Source organism: Corvus cornix, chromosome Z (assembly GCF_000738735.6).
Source record: "Corvus cornix cornix isolate S_Up_H32 chromosome Z, ASM73873v5, whole genome shotgun sequence".
Lineage (NCBI taxonomy): Eukaryota > Metazoa > Chordata > Aves > Passeriformes > Corvidae > Corvus > Corvus cornix.
The window spans coordinates 3,997,304-4,024,391 of record NC_046357.1 but is presented as its reverse complement, the minus strand read 5'-3'; the positions used below and the strand labels follow the sequence as shown (position 1 = coordinate 4,024,391).

The following is a 27,088-nucleotide window of genomic DNA, read 5'->3' as shown; positions in this document are numbered from 1 at the left end:
GACTTCATCTGGATTTCTTCTGCTCCCATGACTTAAGACTTAGCTGAATGGATGAGGTGTTACAAAACAAGTGTTCAGTCCTTTTCTCTTGCTGCTCTGTTGCAGGGGGTCTGAGGAATGAGCAGTGTTTATTCCTTTTCTCCTGCTATTTTGAGGAGTCTCAGGAATGAGCAGGTTAATAATATGGGAAAAGGTCCTGTATAACATTTGAATTCCCATCATATTTAGGCACTGAGGAAATAGAAGGAAGTGGCAACCCTGTAAGAAATTTGTTCTCATGGATGAGACAAAATGATAATGAGTGTTCATTTATCAAGTATGGTGCGAAAAGGTTACCTGTTTGAATACAGTATTTAAAAACATACCCAAAATGTATTCTCAAAGCCTGTATGTGAGAAGGGTGAGGGTTTTCTGGGTGAAGATAGTGGAACATTTGTGCCTTTGCCACATTAAGGGGCATTTGAAAGTCACAGAATGCATTAAGCAAATACCCAGGAAACAGGAGTGAGTGTGTGCATGTGTCTGCATGTTGGTGTGTGGTTGGAAAGGGCAACGGGTCTGGGTGTGCCTGTGAGAATGAAAGAGAGTGAGTGAGGTTGTAAGAGTTGGCCACATTCATGCTAATGCTCATGCTAATGGTCTCACTCCTTTTTTCTTCTCCTGGTTAGGGAGTGCCAGGAACCTCGGACTGGGCAAACCATCTGACATTGGCGTAAGTCCAGCATCCTGAGACAGCACCCAGGTGGCATAACAAAAAACACGGTGAGAGACTGCCCCAGCTTCTGGGAAAACTTCCTGCAGAAAAACTATCACCACAGCAGAGCACAGAAGGCTCACAAAATGAGTGAAAGATATTGCATGATTCTCTTCATCGTCAAGAGGGGTTCCTGATATATGTTTCAGATGGGACTTCAAGCTTGTTTACAGGTAGTGGGAAACTGGTCAATTTGGTAACACAGTCATTAGTACTGATGCTGAGCAATGGTAATTCCAAGGGAGTGGGAATCAAGGGTGTGTCCAGTAGAGCCATTACAGCTCACCTTAATAGTCTCCTTTTGTTTTACTTTGACCATGGGAATAGGAGGGAACAGGGAAGACGATTTCAGTGGCGATAGGAAGATACTGTCTTTAGAGTTGTCCAAGGCATATGGGCTCCCTTTGTGCAAGCCAGGTAGAGGATGCCTACAGAACCGTTTGCAGCAGGACCTTGATAGGTGAGGCCTTAAGCAGAAAGATAGGGAGAGACGAAATATCACTGAAGTCAACAGCCAAGGAGCTATTGTCATGGTCTGCATGCAATTTGTGGGCACAGGCCTGTCTCACCCAGAGCCAATGGCTCCTCTGGGGCTGGCAGCACCATCCCAGAGATAGGCAGTTCTGCCATGTACTGCCCAAAGACACAAGGCCCCAAGACAAATGGACCAAAAAGAGATCACTGCAGGGAAGCAAGGGATGAAGGCCAGAGCAGATGCCAGCATGAATAATATCAAAGAGAGAACTGTCTAGTATCAGGGGAACTTCTGTCTGCCCCACTGATGTACAAGGGAAGCTGCTAGACTATTTGACAGTGTCATGTTTCTGATGAGGATCCTGTGCAACTATAGCAAGAATGATCAAAAAGTGCTGATGGCTTTTGCTGTGTGCATTTACACCCACCGCTGCCCAAGGATGAGAGCTCTGTCTGTCTTCCCAAGCAGCTGGAGTTCTGAATTGGCATATCCCCACGGACAGACAGTCCCACTGATGAGGAAGATGTATGTTCTGGCTTTGTTGTTCCCCACCTGTCAAAGGAAGGGCTTCAAACATGTCGTTCCAGCATCTAGAAGGTCACCTAAGAGTGTGTATGGCATTTGCTGTTTTACTGCATCTCCTGAAATGAGTCCAACAGTTAAAAGATTTGATAAAACTGGCACACAGATCCTGCTTGAGTTCATTTATTTTGAAGTGGCATAGGGTTTTTTTGCCCCATAATTTGCTATTTATGTGGAAATGGTCTTTAATGTTCTCCTTTTGTATGTGACAATACAGATAAAGAGGAGCTGATTTATGATTCAAATGTCATATATATATGGAATATATTTTAATTTACAGAGGGACAATAATCTCGTAAATACTAATCATGTTTACAAGACTTTTAGGCAGTGTCATGTTGGAAGACACTCCTTCACTAAATTTTTCTAAACCAGTCAAATAGCAAGCAGAGGTTTGTGGGATTAGCAGTTCCAGATGTGGGTAGGAATTTCCAGAGAGAAGACAGAAATACCATTTCAGAAAAAAAATGCATAATAAAAGCATCTACACCAATGCATGCAGTAAGGGTAATAAACAGGAGGAGCTGGAAGCTCAGTTTTGGGTCTGATGCCTTGAGAGGCCACCTGAAAACAGAGGCTAGACAAGAATAAGGGAATAAAGGTAGGTATTTATTTGAAAGGCCTTCAAAGGTACACCCTGGGGAGCCAGAGGCTACTGCCAAGATGGACCCCAAAATGGATGACAGGACATGCGTTCTTTGCACTTTTGTAAGTTTGGTTCATTTGCATATCAGGGTTAATTCTCCAATTAAAGCTTCAGTGAATGATGTAATTTCCCCAAGCTTGCCCCGCCTTTAGAGGCTTTTGGTTTATACTTTTTGGGCCTGGGACGGACTGAGTGTCCCTTGAGAGCAGGCCTGGAGAGGCTTTGTTATGTCTACCTAGCATGAGAGAGCAGAAGTTAACAGGCTACAATAAACTTCAGAGTTACACTCTAGGCAGTACAGGATTTGAAAAATATGAAAGCTAAAATCTAAGGCATCAGGGCCATTCCTGTCTGTTTTACATCTTTATGGATGATTTTGATGTGGTAATTAAGTGCACCCTCAGTAAATTTGCAGACAAGACCGACTTGGGTAGGAGTGTTGATCTGCTTGAGGGTAGGAAGGCTCTGCAGAGAGACCTGGACAGACTCTGTCAGTGGGATGAGGTCTCAGCTGCAGGAGGTTCAACAAGGCCCAGTGCAGGGTCCTGCATTGGGTCACAGCAACCCCAGGCAGCTCCACAGGCTGGGGGAGGAGTGGCTTGAGAGCTGTTGGACAGAAAGGGACTTGGGGGTGGTGCTTGACAGTGGCTGAACATGAGCCAGGGTGTGCCCAGCCAGTGACATCTTGGCTAGTGGGGCCAGCAGGACTAGGGAGGTGATCATCTTGGCACTGTACTTCGTACTGGTGAGGCTGCACCTCAAGTCCTGTGTCCAGTTCTGGGTCCCTCATGACAAGAAAGTCATTGAGTTCCTGGAGAGGGTCCAGCAAAGGGCAGTAAGGCTCATGAAGGGTCTAGAAAATATGTCTCATAAAGGACAGCTGAGAGAAAAGGAGGTTCTGAGGAGACATCATCGCTCTCTACAATCCCCTGAAAGGAGGGTGTAGCCAGGTGGGGGCTGGTCTCTCCTACAGTGCCTGCAGTGAGAGGTCTAGAGGAAATGGCCTTAAGCTGAGACAGGGGAGATTCAGATTAGATATTAGAAAACATTTTTCCACTGTTAGGGTGGTCAGGCATTGGAATAGGTTTCCCGAGGAGAGGGTGGAGTCACCATCCCTTGAGGTGTTTCAGGGCATATCTGGATCCAGTGCTGGGTGATGGTTTAGGGGTTACAGTGGTGGTTCTGGGTGGATGGTTTGACTTAATGATATTGTAGGTATCTTCCAATGTTGATGATTCTACTATTCTATGAGATTAGGACTAGAAGGGAATTGCAAAACAGTGCTCATTAAAATGTCATGAAAGATAAAGTTTTTTTAGATATTTCATGACAGAAAAGAATTTTTCTTGTTGAATATTTGACTGCTACGTTTGCATTGCCATAGCAGAGATCCACATACTCATTGCCTGTACCTAGCTTTCTTCCCAAACTCTCCCTTCCTCTAGGAGATTCCAGTAGCTCACATCAACAAGCAGTTTGCTGTCACAGTGCCTCTCTTGGCCCTTCAGGAGTGTGTGTCATCCGCTAAGCTAGATGAGAAAGCTCTAGAGAAAGCAGCCACAGCTCTAGGGAAGAGCAAGGATCCTTTGGAAGGTCATGTCAGGTGGTAAGTCTTGGCAGGCTATGTCATGGTAGAGTGTATTTCTTTGTATGGTGACACTGGCACTGCCAACCCATAAAAGTCCATACGGGGAAGCAGGACATTTTAACTTGTTTAAGAACAAAAAGGGATCTAGTCAAAGCCATGTTCCAAGGTGGGTGAAATTCAGCCTTGTAGTAGGTAGCTCAGGGCAGTGGTGGCTCAATCTCCTGAAGCATAGCAGCCTCCTGAATGGGCAGGCAGAAACCACATCTTTTGTGGAAACAAAGCAGTAGCATTAGCCTAAAACAGGGTTCCATCAATTAATGTTTTCCTCTGTGTTGCTGGTGTCCAGTAGATTGTAACAGTGTTTTCCATGCCTAAATGGGAGACAAACAGCTGGGTTTTCTCTTTCAAGTCTAAATGTAGATAATGGACAGCATTGCAGATAGCCCAGTGTCTTCCGGTGTGCAGATATGACCAGGGCAGATCATTACAATATTGATAAGAAAAGAAAAAAGGAAGTCTTAATATTTGCCACAAAACTGATTGAAATCCTCTTAATCTTTCAAGAATAAATCCTCAACAAAAGGATATTTTTAACTGAGATAGAATCATATTCCAAACAACAAGATCAAATATGCTCTGTTATCAGATGGAAAAAATAAATTACATTTCAGATATTGAAAGCTTTGATACTTCAGTGATGTTTTTTATTTGAAAATTACTTCTCTCATCTTATGTAGAATGCAATTTTCATCACAATAGCATGTTAAATTGCTGAAAAATTATCATTTTCCCTTTCAAGTTGTCACTTTTCCCAAAACAGTTTAATTAGGTTTTTTGATCGTCATTCATTCTTACCTCTACTGTGTCTATTCAAAACTCTTAACCTATCTTTACATCAGTTATAAGCTCTGGAATGTAACAAATACACCTCAAGAGATGAAGTTGTTTTGGCAGGGCAGGCAAAGCACTAGTTCTTGAATTTTCTGGAGAAGAAGAAACTTCATGTGTGATTGTAGTGGTTTTGGTTCAAAATCCATTATTTACTTACTTTGCTTCTGTGAGATAAGAATTAGGAGAAAGCAAAGCAGGCACAAAACTTAAAAGAATATAAAGAACTTTATTAACAGAACTAAAAGGAAGAAAAAAAAAAGTCAGACTAAACCTTCAGAACATTTCTCCCTCCACCTTTCTCCTTTCCCCCACTGACAACGTAAAAAGACAACCCTTGAGATTTTCAGTCAGTTTACCACCTCTATAATAATCTTTTTCAGTTCACTTAGGGAGAGGAGTCTCTCTTGCTCATGCTATGGAGACATCTCCACAAGAAACAGTTCTCTCATGGCTTCAGTATCACAGCGAGACAGCCGCCCCGGTTGGTTCTCTGCTCACATGTGAGAGTCCCTTCCCCTGACTTACAGCTTTCCTCACAACTGCTTTCGAGGGTCTAATCTTGAGCTACTGGGGTACCATTTTAAGGATGAGCTGTTTAGAAGCAAAGGTTCTCTTCAGCTATCTCTGGGATCATCTTCATCTCTAGGAAGAGAGGTCTTCTTCTTCCCTGGGAGCAAGGGTCTTCATCACTTTCATCTCTCTCTGTTGAAGCTTCTCATCAAATTACAGCTACTTCAACATTTGCTCATTTCAGCACAGGTACTTTTGCTCACAGTTACAGTCATTTGCTTGTTTCAGCACAGATACTTTTGCTCACAATTGCAATTTGAATGCTCCAACCACCCTATGCTTTCATGAAATTACAACGGGTACTCTGATGTATCATAGTCCCTCACCATAGCTTTACAACAGCATTTCAGCTTCCAGGTTTGAAGCATCTCCTCTTTCTCCTCCCTCAGGATTTCAGCTCTTCCTGCTTCACTGACTTTGGTGTCTTTATGGAGTTTTCTTCATGTGCCTTCACCTTTCCTCTTCCTCTGACTTGGGAGAGGATTGATGTCTACAGGCTTCGTCTTTTCGGGACTAAGAGAGTGAATCTCACCCAGGCCTTGCAGCTGGAATTCGTCTTTTGCTGTTGGTCACCTAATTTCTGCCAGGTGGCGGCTGCAGCTCATTTTGGTGTAGCATTTTATTTCAGCAGCTGCAGTGGGAGGGGCTGGTTGAGCCGCAGGGCCACCTGCACGGAGCAGGACTGCGGATGGAACAGGGCTGCGGGGGCTCCGGGGTGGCTGTCTCCTGGCCAGCCCGGCTTGCACTGAGAGGGCTGTGCCAGGTGTCCAGCGAGCAGAAGCGGCTGAGATCTCAGCCAAGCCACGCCATGGCCGACCTGGCCACGGCTGACCCAAACTATGCTACACCATTTGTCATGGGTTAGCAAGCATAGTCCTGGAAGTGATGTCCTTGCAAAGGGGTGCTTACAGCTTCCTCTGTGACCTGATAGAACCTATCAGCTGGCCAGTTTGAATATGGACAATTCTTTAAGCCACTTAAAATTGTGACCACCTCTGTGATCCACATTTAAGAATAGACAAATCCCCCCCCACAGCTCTCTCTCGTTTCCGGTGCTGGGACAGGTGGCTGCAGGGCCCGTGTGGGGGCCAGGCCACGGCCATCCTGGAGCCGATGGGCCCTGTTCCACCCGCGGAACCCCCCCACAGCCCTGCTGTAGGCAGCCGAAGCGGCTCAGCTCCCCCTCTCCAGTGCGGCCAAGATTCAGCTGAAGCTGCACTGATGCCCGGCACAGATCATGTGACCAACAGCCATAAGCCACATTCCAGCTGCAAGGCCGAGGTGAGATTAACCCTTTTAGTGCTGTGAAGAGCTGAAAACCTGAGGGAGAAGAAAGAGGAGATACTTAAAGCTGAAGTTCTGTTGTAAAGCTATGATGCATCCAGGTACCCATTGTAATTTCATGAAGGCATGGGGGGTGGAGCATTCAACTTGTATTTGTGAGCAAAAGCACCTGCGCTGAGATAGGCAGATGCTGAAGCAGCTGTAATTTAATGAGAAGTTTGAACAGGGAGAGATGGAAGCGATGAGGACTTTTGCTCCAAATGGAAAAGGAGAAGACCTCTGTTCCTAGAGATGCTCCCAGAGATAGTCCTAGAGATGAAGATGAGGACCCTTTGCTCCCAGGGAAGGAGAAGGGCCTCTGTTCCTAGAGATGAAATACTCCCAGAGATGGGTGAAGAGAACTTTTGTTTCTGAATGGCTCAACCTTAAAACTGTACCCCAGTAATTCAAGAGTGGACCCTGGAAAGCAGTTGTGGGAAAAGCTGCAAGTCGTGGGAAGGAATCACATGCGAGCAGAGAACCAACCCGGGCAGCTGTCTCGTTGTGACAATGTTTTCATAGCATGGGCAAGAGAGACTCCTCTTCCTAAATGGACTGAACAAGGTTGTTATGGAAGTGGTAAACAGACTGAACATCTCAAGGGTTGTCTTTTTTACATTGTCACTGAGAAAGGGAGAAAGGTGGGGGAAGGAGAAGTGTTCTGAAGGTGTGGTATGATTTTTTTTTCTTCTTTTAGGTCTTTTAGGTCTATAAACTTCTTTATATTCTTTCAAGTTTGGTGCCTGCTTTGCGTTTCTCCTAATTCTTACCTCACAAAAGGTAAACAGTAATGAGTATTTTGGACCAAACCACTACACCATGACAGTGATAAGCAATCAGAGTGTTCTGTATAGTCTCATAATGCACTATTTTGAGCTATTTTTTCCTGGCTAACCAGTTGTGGAGATTTATTCCTAGCTTCACACAGATGAGTGCTTAATATCATTTATCTAGCACAACTATGTTTAAGAAAAAAGAAGGTGCCTCTCTATTCTGTTTATTAAAACGCCAGTTGAGAAACTGCAAACTCAAGGACTGATTGCATCCCTAGGGAGAAGAAGGGAGAACTAATCTTTCAGGTGCTGAATGCACTCAACTTCCAGGGGTGATCTGGGTGGTTAGAGCACACTCAGATCTCCTTAGCCTCCTCTGGAATTATGTGAAATTCTTCAAGAATTATGCAGGTGTATGGGAACCTGTCTGCTCATGTTAGTATATGCTCTACTTTCCAAACCTATGGAGAAAAAGGGTGAACATTTCAGGTCCTTGTCTCTTGCTCGTGTTCTATATCCACTTTTCCAGACCTGTGATTTGCAGGATGTTTTTCCTTGTGCTTTCAGTCACTGTAGATTCCACTAAGTTACAGTAGGGCTTGCCCACTGAGCCCCTCACTTTACAGGCTTTAGGGTAGCACAGCTACAATCCCTGCAGCCTGACTTACTGCAAGTTATTGTCCTCAGAAATCCCTGCTCATTGGGAATATCTGTTGAAGCTCAACTATTGCTTTGGAGACAAAGGGAAGGGGAAAAAAGTCTTTTGAGATTGGCTTAACAGCAGGAGGTGGCTATGCCTTGGTTCCTGCTTTTGCTGCCTGAGCACTCACAGGCTTTCAGCAGGGAAGGTGAGACAGGGAGTAAGATCTGTAGAACAGGAGCTGAAAGGTGCCCCTCAAAACTTCCCTCTTAAGTTAAAAGGCTGCTATCTCTGTGTGTGGCTTTACCACAGGATTTGTCCTGTAGCCTTTCAGCAGGGCTGAGGTGCACTGCAGTTTCAGAGCTCGAATTTACTTATTTAACTTCTTTCTTGCAGATTTCAGTAAGCACTTGGTCCCAAGTGTGAAGCCTGTTGACCCCTGCAGCTAGTACCATTTGCACTTCTTAAACTGTCATTGAGTAGTTACTATGGTGCTGTGCAGATTCAAAATTTCAGTAGAAGAGAAACAGGCAGACTTCGAAAGTGCATGGGGCTGTAGGGGATTTTCATAGGAAGAGGCACCACCTTCTCAGTGTGCCACAGGTCCAGCATGGTCGCTAGTAAAGATACTCTTCCAAACCAAGAAAGGACAGTGAAGATCTTATATGACTTCACTTTCAGAATAATGCACATGCTGTTATCTTGCTGCTGTGTGTGTAATATTTTAAATGGAGAATCATTTCTTTAAAGGAAATGGAGTTGTACAAATACATACACATATGTACATGTATATAACACAAATACACACATGTACACACACGTACACACACATGTATATAAATGTTCTGCAGTCATGTATCTGTGGGTTAACCACATGTGCACCATGCAAATAGCTGTATGATTTCCTTGTCTATCCTGCCTCTTCTCACATTACTGAATATATTTTCACCTGTGTTCCATTACCTTGTACAAATGGCTGTTCTGCCATCCTCCAGCTCTTTTTATACCAATATAATAATTTACTTTAGCTTAATTCTACCTACAGAAAATCATGGAGTTTCCTGCATTTGCTCAGCTAGGAGGATTCCTGTATTAGTTGCTTCTGTTGCCTTATCCCTTTCTTCTACGTTGTTTGTCTTTCTCTCATGGCACAAGGTCTTCATGAAGAAAACAGATTTGGTTCATGTACGTCCCTGAACTTCTGGGCACAACTTTTGTACAAGTACCCTGTAATAGTACTGAAGTGTTTCTTGCTCTAAAAGTGCTGCTTTGATGAACTTGAAGATACCAGAGACACTGCTTGTATTGTGGGGCAACTGCAGACTGAATGTGACCTGGTGTACATCACCATCTCTTAGAATGAAAATACAGAATTTTATAGTTACCAGATAACAAGTATCACTGAATTTGTCTGAACCATTAAAAAAAAGAACAACTAGGTACTGGATGTTTCAGTTTATTGTAATTCACCTAACCCACAGTTTAGGTGTTCACTATGCATTCAGTAAGGAGGAAGATGTCTGACTCTTTATCCAAAATCGTGCATGTCTGTGTGTCAAACACAAAAGAACTGAAGGCCAACAGAGAAGGTTTGATTTGCTGTACATCCTTAACTGAGAGCCTGAGGAGAGTAAGCTATAAGAGCTAGATAGATGTTATCACATTGTAGAAAGTGGGAAGAAATGGAGCTGATGTAGTGTTGTTTCAAAAGAGATAGAAGGTTGAATGCTCTATATGACACAAAACCCCATGAACTTGCTATCTTTGCCTTGTTCAGAACATTTAATTGCCATTAATATTTTTTAAAGTATGTGTTAACTTTGCAGCTTGGACTTCACAGAGCCCAGACAATGTCACTGATGCCGAGCAACTGTGGGCACTCTTCTCTCAGATACCTTCAGTGCTACCCTCTTCCAATTCTTCTCTGGTTTTTGTTTTTGTTTTCTTTTTCCTGTTCAGCAATCATCTTCCTTCATTTTTCTGAATCCCCTTTTTCTAATGAAACCACTAATTCCTAATGATTTTTACTCTGCTTGAAGGAAGTTCCTTTTTGTCAAACTCTGTATGTTTCCTCTGAAAGCTTCATTGGCTGTGGTGATTCACAGAAATTAGGATCTTTTCTGTTTGTTCTCTAGCTTCTTTTCAGCACACACATTGTGTGTATTATTGCATTGCTGGTTGAGGCATAGAATTGATAAACTCAAATCTGAGTCATAGTTTCTGCATAGCACCTTTGAACTGTCACATTACAGAGTAATGTAATACAATTTTTTGCTATGGGTTTGTTGGAGTTTGAGAGTCCATTTTTCTCCATGCAAGGCAGGTCTTGGGATACTAATTTTTTGTTTTGACCATTTGGAGAAAAAAATGCATAGGAAAGTCTTTGCGGCTGTGTTAGTTTCAAGGGATGAAGTGTCAAAGATTAGCAGTAACAGAAGGATGACAGTCTGCCTGCTTTCAGTATGCAGTATAATATTTGTTCCAGTACTTTCAATCATTTCAAGAGAACTTTGGTGCCAATAAACTAAAGATGGAAGCCAGCACAGGTTGTTCACTGCCCACCAGTGTTACAGTACTAGATGGGCAGAAACAGGCACTGGAGAGGCTCTGCATACTGTCTCATATGACATTGTGAAAAAGAGAGACTTGAAAAATAGGTGCAAAAGGTAACTCAGTATGAATGACTTCACAAGTTAACAGGGAAAGTACTTGAAGAAAGCTGTCTACAGGAGAATTCAAGTGGGCACCACAGGTTATATGTCCTGATTTATGTCCAGAGAGTGACTTGCAAGCTGACACCAAAGTGAGAGCCTTTCTGAAGAAGAATAGGGAACAGGGCTAGATGACATATAAGCTTCATAATCTGGAGAGATGACATGAAGAAGATGAAATTCAGAGAGGACAACTGCAACTGACAGACAAAAAAATTACTTTTCAGGTATAGAACTGGGAATAACTGGAGTTATTGGCAGGAGTTCAGCAGGGAAGTATATATGGAGCAGCTCACATAACATAATCTTGGAAGTAGAGAAGACTTATTCAAAAAGTTTCCTAAGTTTTGAGGAGTATAGTCAAAGAAAAATATGGGCAAATAGAGACAGTCTGAGAAAAAACAACACGTGGTAGGAAAAGCTGTCTCTGGAGAAAAGCGGAATGAACAAACCTACAAGACCTTGTTTTGTTTTCTGATTTATCAAAGTTTATTATAGAAGAAAAGAAAGACTAATTCTGGTGGGATAGTACAAGACAAAACTGAGCTTACCTGGGGAATAAAAGAATTGTTAAGAAAAAGATTCCTGCTGCCAAGAAACAGTGCACTAGAACAAGCCATGCAGAGAAATCACAGCAAAAAAGCATTGCTCTGAGGTGGCTTGGTTGCAATTTACTCTTACAGAAGGATGGACAGGATAGGACTTAAAGTCCCTTCTGGCTCTGCATTTTTATTACTTTTCTGTCATCCTGTTTCAAAAAGTGACTTATCTGAGACAAGTTAGAAACTAGAGGTCTGACAGGCTGGTTTGGCGAAAATATGTTGAAAAGGGACCTGAAAAAAAGCACATGAACACCAGTGACACTAGACACTTTCCTGTGAAATACAGGAGGGTTTGGAAACCTGCTCTGCCTGCCTGTTCAGCCCTTTACCCCCTGCCCCATCTGCTTTTAGACTTACACCTGAAAAGAAGAATTAGCCAGTGGAAGTCCCATGACTGGTGTCTCAATGGGAAATGCCACAGAAGAGGTATGTAGGGGACTGTCATTGCTTAGTGTCTCGGCTTCAGCTCCTGGGACTGAACAGCTCTGCCACCACTCTGTCCCTGAGCAGCTACCAAGTCCCTGGGCTGGACACTGCAGAAGAGATCAGGTCCTGTCTCTTCTGTTCTGGAGGAGACCATTTTATTTTCTTGTTACTTTTTTTTCCTGCTCTGACATGCTGAGCTTTGCTAGGGTTTGAGTCACAGCAGCAGTGTCAGAGGTGTTCAGGTTTGTACACACAACAGCTGATGAGAGCAAGGACAAAGTTTTTGCGGCATCAGTAGTGAAGTTGAATAAAACACACCCACAATTTGTGAGTAGAGAGAAACTAACAAGCCAGACCTAAGACTCCATTTCTTATTTTCTGCTATGGGCAAAAGTCGTTGCAGCTTGTGATATACTGAGTTGCAAAGTCAGTAAGAGTCTGGCATGCAGGGGCTGCTCTTCTCAGTATCAACATGGATGGCCAGAACACATTTCTTTGTGGAATCTCTGAAGCAAGCTATAAATGATGAATTAAATGAAAAAAATCTTTGTTTCCTTTCTGCCTATTGAAAATAGGCACTGTGCTCATTGCTGTGATCTGTAGCTCAAATACACCTAGAAACATCTAAGTAGTGGTTAATTTTTACATTAAACAAGTGGAACATTTACAAAGTTGAACATCTATTTTTCTGTAATTGTTTTGTCTGAAATCCCTTTGACACTATTTTTAAAATAGAAGGAAAGGAATCACCTTTTGTCCTGTTCGTATTTCCAGGCTCTTTTTCAATAAAATAATTCAAATTGGTCAGGACACTCTGATCACCCTCAGAATTTTTAAATTTTACTTTAATCTTCAGAAATACTGTCAAGTGGCACTCTGATCTTGATCTCAAAGTAACAGTAACTCAGAAAAGTTAACCTGATGTCTCCAACTTGGTACTTATTTTGGGAGAAAGGTTGGCTGATAAACAAGAACACTGTTTTATGGCACATCATCAGACTGTAAATGGAGGCTTTCTGTACAGAAGGAGCCAGCTTACCTGCTATCCTACACTGCTGAATGATTAGCTCTTCTGGCATTACTTCCCTCTCAGTCTAAAAAAATCTTCCTGTGAAACATCCTTGAGAAATCTCAGTTTTTCAAAAATAACCCCACTTCTTCTGTGACCCACTGATCTTTTTACTTTTCTGAGCTTCATTGCTTAATTGATAATACCTAGAGGGATTTTGCTCGCAAAGTGATGATCTCTGCAGTTTCTGGTGAGCAAGTGTTGAAGCTGGTTTATTTATAACTGATCTACCCTGGGGATCATAAACTTGTTTGCTTCAGACAAGGGGAAAATAAGTTATATTCAATTTATGTTACAGTTTAAAACATCTTCTAAGCAACAGACTAATCTGTTGTTTTATTGTTTTCTTTGTTTGTTTGTTTGTTTGTTTGTTTTTTAAGCGGCTGCCAATGGGCTGCTAAGTGTTTAACACACTTTAAAATATTTTAGCTTTCCCTTACCCTATATTCCTTATGATTTTGTCACCTGACATTTTTCCATTTTGTACTGATTCTGACAGGTTTTCCTTTCCAGAATAAAAACAATACCTCACTGCAGAATGAATGGGAAAAAAGACTATAGGATTCCCTCAGTGCAAATGAACAAGCAGGGAGGATTGCAGAGTTGAGGACAAAAGAACTGCCTGTCTGTAGACAGATTCATGGAAAATTCTGAGTGCCAGTGTCAAACCAGTTATTGATAAAGAGGAGATAGGGGTGGCATCCAAAAGATGCAATAAAGCATTTATAAGTATTATTTTTATTTCTGTTGGCTTACTTTAGTGTGGGAGGAAGTGCAGGATTTTCTTCTGATTTTCCTCTAAATATCATTTTTTATTGTTTTGCTTTTTTACTTCTGCTGTGGGTGACAACAGAATTATTCCACCTGTGATTTTTTTCCACTCTGTATTAGTCTACATTACTCTCCAGGAAATGAAAGGCTGGGTTTTGTGTCATCTTACTAATTGCTTTTCTTGCAGCAGTCTGTTTCCAGTCTCTTGGCAAGGGCATAAGCAAAAATTCAGTCAGTCTCAATGGGTTAAATTAAAGGCTGTGCACACTGGGGTGGGTGGTTTAAGATGTTTGATTATTGTTTGGTTTATCTAACCAAGGTGTTCTGCAGGGATTCCACTTTATTACTGTTGTCTTAATAAGGGAATACTTTTCGTTTGCTATTTTGTTTTTAAAAGTCAGGTAAACTCTCCTTGGATTCAGTCATGTAGAATTACACTGGAAATGGTCTGAAATCCCTAGCACTTCATTATAGCAGTCACTACACCAAAACTCAGGATGAAGTCTTAACCTTTAGCTGGCTTAAGTTTTGGGCTGTTCTCTGCAGCGCTCATGTCCTCTATGGTGTCCTTTTCCTACTGGGTCTGATGATCTCTGCCATCCTCTCCACCAGTCTGTGGGCAATCACCCCTCCCTTCACTTGCCCATCAGCCAAGCTCCTCCTTGGACCTGAGTCTGGCCTGGCTTGTACCAAAGGCCCCCTGTTCTCCTCCCTGATTCCTTCCTGTGAGCCCCCTTCTCCATTGTGTCTCTTCTTGTGGCATTTTGGGAGGTGGCTCTGGAGGCAAGGCAGCTTTTGTACCGTACTTGCAATGGTAACATACCTGGCTCCAGTTTGCATGATATGTCTGTAGTGGGTGCCTGTCCACAGCATGGACAGACCAGTCTCAAGTGGTTAAGAGCTGATCATAGTGATTTTCAATCAAATGTTTGATCCAAAAGGTTCCCATAGGCCATATATCTAAGCTTGAATAGCTCAATTTTTACCCTTCTGAAGTGATTCTTACCTCATTGTTGAGGAATAATTTATACTTTTAAAATTGGCTAGAATTTTATAGGACATTATGAAAAGAAGCAAGGCACTAGATCTGAAATAATTTGACAAACTCTGCACAATATGCCTCAGATTTGTGAACCTGGTACCCAGAATGTTTAAGTTCCCTGTCACAATGCTGTTCTCCCTTTCTGTTCTGATGTCGTGTGGCAATGAAAGGCATGACATTTCCCTGCAGTTAATAACAGTCTCTATTATATATGAATCTCTATTATCAGCAAAATGCAAAATTGCATAGAAAATTATGGTCTGAGTAAAGTGATCTTTTGGGGTAATGCAATTATCATAACATTCATGGCACTAAGAAAACACACTAGCACTTTAGAGTTATTCTTTTTAGTTCTGTATTGTCAGAAATACTGAACACTGAAATTCTGCTTCTTTTTCTAGTTACCAGAATCGTAAGAACTGTGTTTCTGTGGCCTCATTATCTAGGAGGTGTGTCTTTGATAGGAATTCAGATGCCACAGAGTCTTCCCAAGAAATATTCCTTGCACAGTTGTAGTAGCTCACCTCTATTCCATAAATTAGTCTTTGTGGCTGGAGAAAGCCTAAAAGAATGATACTGTCTTGGCACTTTTCATTTTACCTTTTACAAAATTACAGGCTCTTAAGGGATGCGGGATAAAGTTGGAAACACCAGCTCTCTATAATTATTTGTATGTGCCATAAGTGCTGGGAAGAACACCCAGTGTTTTTGGCTGAGGATCTGTCCTCCGGAATGAGATTTTTGTGCCTTTATGTGAAGCATCAAACATTGCTGTTACCAGAAGAAGTTAGCAATATCATGTTTGCCTTCAGTGAGAGCAAATGCTGAAGGACAAATATTCAATAGGGTTGACAAAGGGCTGTGACTTGGCCATTCAGATGACTCAATGGGGGAAGAAAAAAAAATTGTTTATTTTTGCTTATTTTCAAAGGAATTCCCTGACAAGGAAAAATAGTAGCATGCTAAGGGAAATGAGAAAGGGTTGTTACACCAGCTGAAACAACTGGGAATCTTGAAGCTGGGCTTTGAAGCCAAGCAATCTGTAGAAAATACCAAAAAGGCTTTTATTTTATGTGAAGAAATATATATCATTGTTCAATACGAAAGCATTCTGGTTTTCTTCAGAACAGACAAAAAAATAAGTACACAAAAAAGAAAGAAAAATAGCAGCTGAAATCCCTTTTTCAAGCTGCCTTCAGTGGCTTCTGGTAAAAGGCAGCTGCAGAAGTATTCCAGGAGAACTGTGCTAGGATGTGCTGGTTGCAACGCAGAACATGTTGTTTGCATATGGCTGCATATTCCATATAATTCACTTTTTCAGATATCAGACACCAAATGGACTGTGGTAACTTCTCCAGCATTGATAGTACCACCATTTTCCACTTCTTCCACTACAGCCTCCTTTTCCCCATCAGCACTCCAAATCTCATTCAAATGGCAACTACTTTTAGCCCTGCTTTGAGTGATTAGTATAATGAACAGCTGTTCGTGACAAAGGCTGCAGACTGCTAACATGATATAAAACTATGTTAAATAATGATTAATTATAATGATATAAGTTAAGCAGCTAAAATATTTAATTTTTCTATATTCCTCTTCAATACTTCTCTCTTATTCTTTCCTATGGAAGTGTTTTGCAAACAACAGAAGGGAGCTGGAGTAGTTCTCTAAGTGTAAATATCATTTGTTTTGCCTCATCTGGAAGCTGGTGCTCAGATATGCTATTTTATTCTTCCAGAAAACTGGCTCTGCTGGCAGAAGGGCTCTGCATCTCACACCTTGCCTATCATGGCATTTGGAGGGTTCACGAATCAGGAGACTCAATGAATGCAACATAGTACTCCAAAGAGGTAAGTGCTATTGGATCTGGATCTTATACTTTGGTAAGGGGATGTAAACTGAGCTTACTGGTGCTGCAACATGAGAGTGCTACTCAAAGGGAAGAGTGTGAAGGTCTCTGGCTTGTTGAGTTTGCTTGCTGAAGAACACTGCTGTTAAAATATATGGAGCGAACAGCCTGATCAACAGCTATCTAAACACTGTGACAACTTAAGTGAATGTTTTTCAAATTCCTATTTCAGATTTACAACAGCAAGCCCTCTGCTTCAGAAAATTAGGGTCTTGATAGCTGTAGTGTAAGCATGTTATTGAGTAATCACAGAAATCAGAGCATTGACAGGTTTTACAGGCACTGCACCATTCTCAGATATATATGCAATTCCATCATAAATGATAAAAAAATGGGGGTGAAAGTGTTTGCAAATTCAAAGTAATTAATTGTCAAAATACCCTTGGGAGACAGGAGAAGTAAGTCAGGTAAGTGATTCCAGTAGTGAGGCAGGATAGGTGGGTCAATGGCACATAAAACTATCTGTATCATGATAGCTAGCTTGTGCTTCATTTGGGTAAAAGAACATCCCTGAAGAAACAGCACTGTGGGATGAGTAATAGCCAATAAAGCCATGCAACACCTGTGACAGGAGAGCAAACACACAGAAGGTAGGAGTGTCTGCCAGTAGAAGCAAAAGTCTGTGCAAGTGTCTTCACTGCCATCAGTGCCTATCCTAACTAAAGCCAGGTGCCACTGCAGCCTTATCTGCATTTTGCTGTCTGCAAATATCCTCACAAAGGAGCATAGCATCATGATTTTTTTTTTTTTTACTTTTTTTCTAGGGCCTTGCTGTTAATATCCCTACCATTGCTGAAGAATTTTTTTCCCTGCCTGTTACCGCTAGGGCTGGGCAATTGATTCTAAACATTTTATGTACCAAATTAGAAGTAGTGGGATACCACAAATGTTTTCAAATTTGTGTAAAAAAAGAAAGGAAATAAAAAATAAAGGAAAAAAAGGGGGAAAAAAAGGAAAAAATAAATAAACCCTTTGATTATAAATCCTGAAACAGGTAACAAAATATTTAATTTAAAATCAGCAAAGTAAAGGTTTTGTCAAGCCCAACAGTTTTCTTTCATTCTTCATGAAAGAGCCAAGTGTTTTCTCTTGCTCAGACACTATCAAGGGCTGCAAAACTACAGTCAGGAGGGTGATTTGGCTGTTCCTGTATGGCTCCAGGTTCTGACTGCTCCTGAATGCTCCAGAGGATGCATTCTGCTGGGATGCCCAGCAGGCAAGCATCTGAACCCAGGCCATGCACATGCTCTGGAATCTGTCTGCAGATTCTTCCTCTTCTATCTTCCTCCCCTGAAATCCAGTGCACCCTTCCCATTCCTGAGTGCTTTTCTCTCCTTTGAGCTTTGCTTGTGCAGCTCCTCACAAGCAGGTTTGCTGCAGCTCCTGCTTCCCTCTTCCCATTGCATGGCAGGGACTGGAGTCTCCCCAGCACGGAAAGTGCTCTTTGGCATTAGTAGGGCAGGAGTTCACGTGTCACTGAGCTGAGTGGAGCAACCTGTAAAGATCTGGTCCCCAGGGTTTCTGAAAGACTTACATTAAGACCCTAACTTGAACACATCTAGTGATATAGATTTCACGTGAGTTTTGTAACCAAATTTTATCACATTAAGAATAATGTAATAATTTAGGCAGATTGCTTAAGAAAAGCCTCTGTCTTAGGAAAAAAATCAAAAAAAAACCAAAAGCATAATCAAATATGCAGATAACTCCCCTGTGAGATATATTTGCATTAGACCAGTATCCCCACTCTTGGGAGTGTAATTTATGGAAAGTACATATATAGATAAATAAACAGACTTTCTTAATTCAGACATATTATGCAAGTTACAGCTGTCATTAACATAGTCAAAATTATCATATACCAGGAAATTACCAACTGAATATACATAAATGGTGATTAAATATATACATTTGCTCTCTAAGCTCTGGAAAAGAGTTAAGTTGCTGATAAGTTGAAGTTAGAAAACAAGATGGTAGTTAAGATTTCCTCTACACACTCACACTGTTTCTTACTGAGAAGTTCTACAATCGCTAGAAATGATACCGCATTTTGCAGACGTGATCTCTGTAGCTGGATCCCTACAGGGCTTGCTTTGGTTAGGGTAGGCTCTTGTCTCTTGTTGGGAAGTTTTGGAGAAGAGGGAAGATGCCAAGCTGCATATAAGGCCAAGGCAAGCAAGAAAGGCTGCAGAAAACTATGTGAATAATCAATACATTTTGTGTCAAGAAAAAATAAATTTGTATTTGGTGAGGAACACGCTACTTCTCATATTCAAGTGGGGACAGCTGTCACTGAACTGGCCAAATATGTCCTTCAGGGTGATTTTTGGCAGATAGCAGAGCTCTAACTGTGGTACTGCTCTGTACCTGGGACTAAGGGACTCCATGAGCAATGCTGCTCCACTGCAAGTCCCTTTAGTGTAACCTGGTAGATACGACCTTGTCTCTTGGGTGTGGAAGAAAACGCTGGAGACACCTGGGTTTTGATTGCTTATGAGACTCTGTTATAATTCCCAGTGATGTGACAGGATAATCCTTCCTCAGTATGCAGAGGAATTCTGAAGAGAAATAAGCCCTTTACTGAGAACACATGGTCCATTAAGATCGCTTTGAAAGACAGTGACAGAAATAACTGCAAAGCCAATTGCTGCTCTTAAGTGCTTTCTGGAGAGATGACTGAGCACTGAAAATCAGCACCAAATGCTTCATCTTGCAGAAAGACTCAGAGGGAGTTACACAAGTGATTGCTGTGTAACGCTGCCAAAAGGATTTTGTCAGTCTTTGACTGATTTACATCAGCAACATCAATTTCAATCTTGCTTTGCATCTTGTCATTAAAGTGTTTGCTTACAAAACTTGATTGATAGCTATAAAGATGTATTGATTTCAAGTTAAATACTGCCTTTATAATAACCGCAGTAATTTTTGGTAACCATCATTTCATACAGAATCATTTTATACTTTATAATAACTGCAGTAATTTTTGGTAAGCACAAGGTTATACAGAATCATTATATATTTACTTCAGCAAGTATTTACTAAAATTATAAAATTTCACAGTTTGTGTTTAAAATGAGAAATTGAATATTTATTTTTCAGATTATTAGTGGCTTATTTATGAATATATTTATGAATATTTGTCTGCTTACATTTGGTTTATGTTGGAGAACCATTAAAATGCACTGAAAATTGTTAAAATTACTGCAAGAGCTTCAGGAAAGATATCTTAAATATATATAGACAGAAAAAGGTACATTTATGAAAATGAACATAGCATATAAAGCTAGTAGGCATATTAAATTTTAAAAAAAAGTTAATTGACACATATTACTGACTGTTTGTGGTCACCATGCTTTTTAGATATGCTTTTTGGATTATGACATTTCTTTGTTTCCTACATTTTCAGTCAAAAGTAAAATAAGGCAGTAGCTTTTTGGTATTCTCATTCTCTCATGAGCTAGAACAAACAAAACAACATACTCATATTTTAAATTCTTTAAATAACTGCAAGAAATTCAGGAAAAACACACTTGTTTTTTATGCAGTGTGTATACACACAAAGGCAAAAACTTTGCCTGGAGAGGGTGTGTTCTCATACTTGCTCAGCAGCTACAGGAGGTATAAATTGCTGAACATGTGAGGCTCACATCTGGCTTGGTGTAGAGTTACTCTCTTACAACCAAAAGTCAGTTTCTGTCGGTGTGAACTTCTTGATCAGCCTGGGATCCACTCCTGTGATGGTTTTACTCCTTCCCATGGTTCATGTGTGTCAGTTCCCACCTCTGACATCGTACAGAGACTTTTCTTTAGAGTGGACTCAAAAGGGTTGTGGGCTCAGTACTGAGATCCCTAAGAGAATCCCACGCCCTTGTGACTGAGATGTTTAGAAGGAAACCTTGAGCTCTGCCCAGAGCCTGATCTGGAAGCTCTGTGGGACAAACCACAGTCCCAGCTCTCCCACTCTCCCTTCCATGAGGAAGGCAGAAACTGTCTCCTGGAGTCTTCAGTGGAGAGGAAGAGAAGGTGAAGATTTGGCCCCAAATAGTGATAGAGGGATATTAATGCTAGCACAGGAGGTCTCTATGGATAAGCACATATCCTGTCTCATGTGCAAAAGGATATCACACCCTGAGCACCTCCAGTGACTCAATAACACATCTCTAAAACTTTTCTACGTCTGTATGTTCTTGTCAGATCAAGTTGAGCACTTCAAAAATCTATCATTTCAAATTTTCACTTACAATTCAGCAAACTGATTTAGTTTAGGCTTGAAAAGTAAATATACCACATCTTCTAAATAGCTCTCCTTGATCTGTGGAACTTTGTTGTGATTGATGTGACTACAGGGTGATATTTAACTATTCCTACCTCAGTACTCTGTAGCCCTTCAGCACTTGCCCTTGTACTGTTCTTCATTGCATGGAGAATAGCAGACTGAAAATAAGGCAAAGTATTTGCTACCTCTATATCTCTATTGCCTACAATTTTACTTTCTAGTCAAATCTTTATACACTGTTTCTTGAGTTATTATTTTTATTTTTTAAGTCTGCATCACAGCAGCAGCTTCGTAATTTCTTCTAATCTATGAAATTTATTTCAATATGTACCAGAAATTTTGTGTAAGTCCATAGCACAATAGAATTTAAACTGAGCAGCAGAACATTATTAGTTTCATAAATCCTTCTAACTGATCTACTCACCCTCCCCACCCTGAATAAACTTCACTATCATATTCATGAATCTTGTCTTTAAATTTGAGATAAATGCTTCAGATCCTACTCTTATAAAGGAAGGAGGGAAGGTTTCCACATTGCAGAATTTTGTATGCACAGAGAAGACCAGAACTATTCAGGGGAATCCATGGAGATTTCCTAGAACAGAATTCTGTGTCTGGATCTAGTTTATGAGAAATAGTGCCCAAAAATATTACAGTTATGTAAACATAGAAATATACTTTATAACACATACACACACAGAGAGAATTATTTTTCTTTCAGTAGTTAAAAAAATAGTTATACTTTCTATTTGCAGAAATAATGCCCTTTAAAATTTGCCTGTACTTTGGAATGATATGATACATTACGTCCTTTCTACACTGTAATATATAGACTATTAAGTATCCCTGCAGAAATTCAATAACTTGTGCAGTGTTATATTGCTTTAATTGTGTGAGGCTTAACTTGAATTCCTATTGACATGCAGTGAATAAAAATAAAAATTTATTTCAAAACTAATTACCAGAGTCCCCACTCTCTCTCAGGAAGGACAGGTTTGAGCAAGCTTGGCTACATCTATTTGTAGCGTAGAAATGGATTTACTGACATCTTGATATTTGTTAATTGATATTTTAATGTTGGAGAGTGCTGACTCATTTTGTGCCCAGATCAGTGTTCTTCTTTTTCTGAGGATTGTCTGATGACATTCTTCTTTTGTTTTGTTTTTTTTTTAACAAAAATCTGTATCTCTTCAAGAACATGGCACATCTCTGTTGCTAAGGGTCAGCCTGTGGAGAGTTTGGTACCTTAGGCAATCTTGCTAAAATTGCAAGTCATGTAAAGTCATGCCATTTTTCTTTCTAATGCTGATATTTTCCTCTTGTGGTATCAGTAATTATTACTGGATTAAAGCCACTATATAATTGTGTTGTATATATTGTTAAAAGCTGATGATTTCAGATTATGGCTACTATTGCAATTCTGAAATATTTCTTTTCTCTCACATTGTAAACTACAGCTAAATTGCCCATTTGTGTGGCAAAAGCTGTGGATGGCATATCAGAAGAGATAATCAACAAAGTGTTTTTCAGGACTCATATGAGATTTCTGCTATGTCCAGGAAAATAAAAATGTAGGATCATAGAATGGCTTGGGTTGGAAAAGACCTTAAAGATCATCTCCTTCCAACCCTCCTGCCATGGGCAGGGAAACCTTTAACCAGACCAGGTCGCTCAGAGCCTCATCCAGCCTGGCCTTGAACACCTCCAAGGATGGGGCATCCACAGCTTCTCTGGGCAACCTGTTCCAGTGCCTCAGCACCCTCACAGTCAAGAATTTTTTTCTAATACCTAATCTAAACCTAGGCTCTTTCAGTTTAAATTGATTCCCTGTTGTTCTGTCACTACATGGTCTTGTAAATAGTCTCTCTCCATCTTCATTGTAGGTTCCCTTCAGTTTTTGCTAGGCCACAAATAGGTCACCCCAAAGACTTCTTTTTCTAGGCTGAACAATCCCAATTCTTTCAGCCTTTCCTCGTAGGAGAGAGGTTCCACCCCTCTGATTATTTTTCTGGCCCTCCTCTGGAGCCACTCCAGCAGTTCCATGTCCTTCCTGTGCTGGGACCCCAGGGCTGGATGCAGCACTGCAGGTGGGGTCTCAGCAGAGCAGAGCAGGGGGGCAGAATCCCCTCCCTGGCCCTGCTGGCTGCGCTGCTTTGGATGCAGCCCAGGACACGTTTGGCTCTCTGGACTGTGAGTGCCCATGGCTGGGTCATGTCCAGCCTCTCAGCCACCAGTACCCCCAAGTCCTTCTGGGCAGGGCTGCTCTGACCTGTCCATCCCCAGCCTGGATTGATACTGGGGTTTGCTCTGACTCAGGTACAGCGCCAGCACTTGGTTTGTTAAACCTCATGAGGTTCCCATGGGCCACTTCTCCAGCTTGTCCAGGTCCCTCTGGATGACATCCCATCCTTCAGGAATGTCAACTGCACCACTCAGCTTGGGGCCAACTGTAAATCTGCTGAGGATGCATTTGATCCCCTTGTCTGTGTCACTGATGAAGATCTTGAATAACTGTTGTCCCAGTATAGAGCCCCAAGAGAAACTGCTTGTCACTGATGTCCACCCTGAGTCATTGAGCACTACCCTCTGCATGTGACCATACGACCACTTTCTTTTTCACCTAACAGCCCACTGAATCCATCTCTCCAATTTGGAGAGAAGGATGTTGTGGGGGACTGTATCAAAGGCTTTAGAGAGTCCAGATAAATAACGTCTGTAACTCTTCACTTGTCCACTGATGGAGTCACCCAATCATAGAAGGCCGCTGGGTTGGTCAGACAAGACTTATCCTTGGCTGTCACATCCCTGTCCTCCATGTGCCTTAGCACAGCTTCTACAAAGATCTGTTCCATCATCTTCCCAGGCACAGAGGTGAGGCTGACAGGTTGGTAGTTCATTGTATTCTCCTTTCTAACCTTCTTAAGGATGGGTACAATGTGTCCCCTTATCCAGTCATCGGGAGTTCTCCTGACTGCCACAAGTTTTCTAGTACCATGGAGAGTGGCTTGGGAGCTACATTATCCAATTTCCTGAGGACACTGGGAAGCATTTCACCAGGTCCCATAGACTCATGTATGCTCAAGTTCCTCAGATGGTCATGAACCTGATCTTTACTTAGACTAAGAGGGACTTTGCTCTTTCAGTCCCCATCCTGCTGTCCATCCATTCGTGAGGTATGGGAAGAGAGACTGCCATTGAAGACTGAGGCAAAAAAAATTACTGAGTGCCTCAGTCTTCTTCTGTCTTTAACAATTTAACAGCGTTATTGGGTGGTACATTTTCTTTCATCTTCCTTTTCTGACTAAATATCTGTAGAAGCCCTTCCTGTGACACTTTGCATCCCTTGCCAGGTTCAGTGCCAGCTTCAATAGGATTGATCTTGCCTAGTTTTGCTAATCTACACACTGTACCTAGAACTAACTGCATCTAGAACAAAGTCCTTAAGAATTGTGCAGAACACAAAGTTTGCTTTACCTTCTTAAGAAATATGTAAAAATGTTACACAAAATGAAGTTTTGAGCTACCCTAGCAGGAATTTGTGCTTTAAAAAAAATGCATTTCAGTTGCAAAGGTATTATGTTTGGAGCAGCTGAAGGATGCAGTGCTTATTAGAGAGCAGAGTCATTGGAGATTAATTGCAATCATAACTCTAGTCCAAGATAACTATTGTTTTGCTTTATTGCAATGTGACTTCTAATTAAATTCTCCTGGTCATCCACCTCAATAAATTTAATCTTGGTATCACCATTGAAAATTAATAGGGTTATTCCCATTTAAAGGAAGAGAACACAAGAGTGCAAATAAACTTGTCTTTTAACATCCTTTCTGCATCATTTTTACATGACAGAGGCTCTTTTCATTATCAGAGCCAGCCACTAGGGTTGGAAGGAGTCATTTTAATGGTGTCTGATTTTTGACCCTTAGAAGAATTGCCAGGATCTACCTTAAATCCAGTAAGAATGTGGGAAGCTGATTCTCCAGGTATAAGAACTGCAACAAGAGGTGAAACTGATGTTGAGAAACATCTCTGTTTGAAGACAAAGCCTATTAAAAATTCAAGGGTATTGTTGGTTGTCCTTGGGGTATGAAATGATGTTGTTAAGCTATTGTAAATAAGCATACAGTGAATAGAGAGCTATAAAAAAATGAGGACAGCTTTGTTTGGTCTGTTGTCAGAATCTAGGCTGTACATACAGGTGCTGGGGCTGCAGTAGAAGATAATCCACTTCCATCATGGACCATGGAGAAAGAGAGAATTCCTGATTCTGAGATTCACCTCTGCTGTCAAGTAAGTGGTTACACTGGCTCAATAACTGCATCAGTGGAAAAGAAGGTAATATAAATCTGGGGTAGCTATAATTCACCACTGCCTAAAGCAGGCTTAGTCAAAACCTGTGCTTTTTCACTCAAATTAATTTGGTGCACTATTTTCGATCTGGCACAACCACTGAAAATTGTCCATCATGTTCATGCATTAAAGGTGAATCTCAATTATTTTTTTCACATTACTATTAGCTAGTACTAAGATGTATGTTATTGTAACAGTCACCAAATTCATAAACCACCTTGACAGGAAATGTTCCTTACAGCTGATGTACAGTGATCTAGGCCAGGGTTTAAAGATGCTCACTTTGAAGCATATTAGAGGTCATTAAAGAAATGTTGAATGGTCATTAAAGTCTGAAACACTCAATCAGCAATTTTTCTTTTAAATTGCTCTAGTAATAAAGTTTTAGAGGCAGTTTGCACTACTCAGAGTTATATGCCATTCAGTTATACAATTTTTCATGCTTAGATTATATTTGCAGCTGAGACACTGCTATAGATGTGTTTATTATATCAGGATATTAAGTTGAGAAGCTTGAATTCTGGGAAAATAAAGTTGGAAATCTGTTAAGATATTCTGTAAATCCAAGAGATAGAGTTAAGGTGCTCTAAATCAGGCCCAAGAAATTTAATAATTACTTAAATATCTCTTTGTATATTACTCTGTACCTATTTTGCGGTCTACTGATCTTGCTTGCATTTTGTACTGAACATTTACCTACTCAAATAGGAATTGTTGAGGTTTGCAGTGGAAAAGGAGAACATTTTGGATGGGTTATGTAAAATCCAGACTATTTTTTCTAAAGTTGATTGTCCAGTTTTAGTAAAAAGAAAAAGTAGATACGCCTGATTTGACTATAAATGCTTATAACGTCTAACTTTGTTTTCTTTATAGATTACAGTGGAATAAGAATTTAAATGTAAAAGCATAGTCCACTGTATTTATAGACTTGGAAAGGTACTAATATGGAAAAATAAAATTGATACTTACATTTTAATATCATCCATGGGTATTTTACGAAAGATAATATTGCTACCTGGTTTTGTTTTTCACTGTCATGTTCATATTTTGTAAACATTTCTTCTTTTCTGCTTTGTTTTAGACCCTAAAATCTTTTGCTGGTTCCCATCTTCCAGAAATACACCTGTAGATCAGAGATTATTGCTGTACCTTTTCCAGGATAGGCATTCAAAGGGAAGACAAATCTAAGTGATCTTTAACTTTATAAAGTATACTTATCATTTGTATTGTTCTGCCAATCCGTGAAAAAGGCTTTCAAGTCTTGGAGATTTTAAACTTTCATTTGCTTGCAATTCTGCATATTTATGAGAGTCATATGCCCTTTTCAGCTTTTAAAGTGTTTTAGAGCAATAATTAAAGAAAAAGATCATATCTAAGACTTCAAATACATATACTATTGCAGTGAAAAATGAGATTAAAGATACTATTTTGGTCTCTAATCTTACCTCTTCATTTTCTAGCCAAAATGGTATTAGCTTCTTTATGTGTAGCTGACTCACCAAAGCAGCAGCATTTCCGTGCTCATATTTTAAATTATCAGCAGTCTATTTTTATTAATTTGTCAAAAAATAAAGATGTGGGAAAAAACCTGAGAGATATTTGCAATAACAGCACAGGTTTTGCTTTAAATAATCAATACCCTGATATGACTCATAGCTGGGGTCAAGAGCCAGAGGAACTGAGCTTTCTTTT

At 40.7% G+C, this 27,088-nt stretch overlaps 1 long non-coding RNA gene across 2 annotated transcripts; it reads left to right on the top strand.

Moving 5' to 3' along the window:
* The first annotated feature begins 677 nt into the window (after window positions 1-677).
* Window positions 678-26,767, top strand: LOC104686694. Of its 2 annotated transcripts, none has more exons than XR_751396.2 (4): window positions 678-762; window positions 16,602-16,713; window positions 25,245-25,336; window positions 26,478-26,767. It is a non-coding gene; the product is annotated as an uncharacterized LOC104686694 (long non-coding RNA). The 2 variants fall into 2 exon arrangements; XR_751395.2 differs by having other exon boundaries at window positions 25,225-25,336.
* Window positions 26,768-27,088: the final 321 nt, after the last annotated feature.